The sequence below is a fragment of the Felis catus genome, chromosome C2 (assembly GCF_018350175.1).
Source record: "Felis catus isolate Fca126 chromosome C2, F.catus_Fca126_mat1.0, whole genome shotgun sequence".
NCBI lineage: Eukaryota > Metazoa > Chordata > Mammalia > Carnivora > Felidae > Felis > Felis catus.
In genome coordinates this window covers 113092577-113095779 of record NC_058376.1, presented here as the reverse complement: position 1 = coordinate 113095779, position 3203 = coordinate 113092577, and the positions used below count along the sequence as shown (strand labels likewise).

General features: G+C 42.9%; 1 pseudogene; it reads right to left on the bottom strand.

Annotated features, from left to right (window-relative positions):
* Positions 1-2162: 2162 nt before the first annotated feature.
* Positions 2163-2891, bottom strand: LOC105260927 (annotated as a pseudogene).
* Positions 2892-3203: the final 312 nt, after the last annotated feature.

Sequence of the window (3203 nt, the reverse complement as noted above, 5' to 3'; positions counted from 1 at the left end):
AAAGTGCAGCTTAGGCATCTCATAATCACCAAGCCCAAATCATGCTATTGAATGAATTCTCCAACTGTGGCAGAAATCTTTCTAATACACAGGAGGAAAGGAGATGAAAGAAACCAGCCTTTCAAAGCTTTGTCCCGAGGAGGGACCTCGACTGTTATCTTCCCGGGTGATCATTGACATCGCATCAAGGTTGAATTACTGGCTTAGCTGAATGGGTCTGGGAGGATGAATCTAAAATCAAATGCCAGTTGAAGAGCACAATCTATGAAGAAAGGCAGTGGATGCAATTGAAGAATCATATGTGAGGGGATATAAGTTCGGCTTATTCAGAAATGAGAGTGACTGAATCTTCTTGTCGCTTGGTGATCAATACATATTCTAGAAAAAACTGTTGCACTTCAGGTGACTTCCAGCCTAAGGATTAGGCAGAACCCTCTCCTCCTCACTTAATTTGACCTTCTCATTGCACCATCCTTATTTGCTAATGGAAACCTGACTCTAATTACCTGAAACATTGAGGCTGATACTTCCTACCCATCTTTACTATATTGAGGAAAACTGCTCGTTCCTAAAAAATTTAAATAATAAGGTTATGGATAATCCTCATGGAATGTTCATTTTTGTGGCACTTAAATTGTGACTCAGAATGTTTCATGTAGGACTGATCACGTCTCAAGTTGTTGAGTTTGAAAGTGTTTGAATCTGGAGGCAGGCTCTGTTCTCTAAGATCTTGATACTTAGCATGTCCCTGGACCAGCTTCCCATGGGAGCTCGTTAGCCATGCAGGATCTCAGTCTCCACCGCAAACCTACTGAATCAGAATCTGCTTTTGAACGGGAATCCCAGGTAAGTCATATGCCCATTAGAGTTTGAGAAGTGCTGCCCGAGAGGGGAGGAGGGCTGGAGGGAATGTTGCAGAACATTAGATGTTCAAGGGAACATCCAAACTGATTGGTCAGAAGATTAGTGGAGGATGAAAAGGAAGGGTGGAACACTAGCATGGAAACTGGGAGGAAGGGCTTCTCAGAAGCCAAAAAGGGACCCTTAAAAAGGACAAGGTTAGACCCTCACGTCAAATATTGTGGAAACCTTAGGGAGCCTATGTCTGTAAAATCGTACAGGATTTGGCATGAGGGAAAGTTCTTGGGGCAGATGAAGAAGCCAGATTGTGGGAAAGTATGATCTGGAAATAGCGACTGAGGGGTTTGACTAACGCGAGAAGTTTGCAGCTTTGGTGCCGAGAAGAGATTGGAGAAATCGCTTTGGGGGTTGGGAGCCCCCAGGAGAGGCAAAGGGAAGGCACTGTCGTGGAAGAGCTGAGTGGTGTTAGAATATTCCCGCGACAGGCAGGGGAGAGCTTTTAACTGGAGGAGGCTCTGTCTTTCTGGTACAGAGGAGAGGGACGGCGGAAGATGAGAAGATGGATGAGAAGTCTTATGGCCACATGAGAGGAAGCCTTCTCAGCCCAGTAGGAGGGGAAAGCCTTTTGCTGAGAATGGAGAGAAGAATGTAAAGGAAGCTGAAAAGATAAATAATGTTTTGATTTTTAAAAAAAACCTCTTACAGGGATGAAGAGACTCTTGACATTCCTCTACTTAAGGTTACAAAATATCTTTAATCAACAGGATGACTGTTGCGGGAGTAGATTTCTGGGTTTGGTATTCCAGTAGGTTGGGCTCTATTGCTACGTAGTTAGCATATATGCTATGTGTGAGCTTAGCCTCTTGGGCTCCAGGGACCCAAAGCGTCTCTGTTCTACATGTCAAGTATTCCCCCCTCACGTACAACAATCTGATTTCTGACCCCCGGGGCTATTGAATTTGTAGTCTTGAAACTCCTAGTCACCACCAGTTGATAGATCCAATGGTGATTTTCCAGCTGTCTTCTCCCTGCCTTTCTGCAATATTTGAAAAAAATTAACGGCCCCTCTTTCAACGAAACTGCTGTATGTACATATTTGTTGAAGAAACTATTAGAAATGATTTTTCTACTAAAGTGACCAAGCTGCTGAATCTTAGGGCCTCCATAAATGTTGCATCTTATTGTTTTCATTGAAAAATAAGGCATTCTATCTGATTACTTCTGGTAAATAGCAATTTTGTGTCCCCAGTGGTTTCAATTTTCCAAGCAGTCATGACAGTTTAACATGGTGGCTGCTGCTTTCAGGGGATTCTGTCAGATGAATCCTCATTTCTAGAGTAACCGCTGATGGCAAGAGTCCATCCATGAGGACTTCTCTGTCGTGGCCGGCCAAGGAGTCCTGCTTTGGCCGCTGAGGCTTCATCCCCCCGAAAATGATTTTCCTGGGGTCTCACGGATATTCTTCGTGTCATTTAGAAATATTTCTGTAAGCAGTGTTCTGAATAGGTGGTACCTTCAGGTTTTATTTCTCTTGTGAAGTCCAAAAAACAGTCCAAAAAACAAGTTTCTGTAAGTTTATTGGGGGTCCCAGGAAATCCCCACAATTGTTTTATCTGATCAGATTCTGGTATTTGTGCAACCACGTCCTTCAGGTATGCTTATTAGTCACCTTTATCCGATGTAGAGGTTTCCTTTTTCTTCTGGAAAAGCATTTTTCCAACCTTGGCTTGGATGCCTCCAGCGAGGCCTGATTTCTTACTTCAGCACAGGCTCTTGCATCTGATACCAGTGAGTGGCTGGGGGCCGCGTTTCCAGTTGAGTCTGGGGGCAGGGGGGCAGGGTCAAAGCAAGTGCCACAAGCTGCTAGATGGAGGAGCTGCCTTATATATATTTTTAAATCAACAATATCGAGAGATCATTTATATTTACTAAAATGCACCTGTTTTAAGCATGTGGTTGGTTGAGTTTTGACCAATACATATACATACTCCTATAACCACCGCCGCAATCAAGCCATAGAACGTTTCCATCATTCCAAAAGATCCCAAGGCAACCACACAAATTTCATATCAATATAATCAATCCTACAATAGGCATTCTTTTGTGTCAACTTCTTTTGCTCAATGTGATGTCCTTGAGATTTATCCACGTTGTTGTACGTATCAGGTCTGTTTCCTTGTATCGCTGGACAGTATCCAATTGGATTGAGGAGCCACAATTTCCTTTTCCATTTATTTGTCTGGGCATTTGGGTTGTTTTCAGGTTTAATAGTTACAAATAAAGTTTCTATGCACATTAATATACAAATACTTGAGTGGATATTTGTTATCATTTTGGGGGGA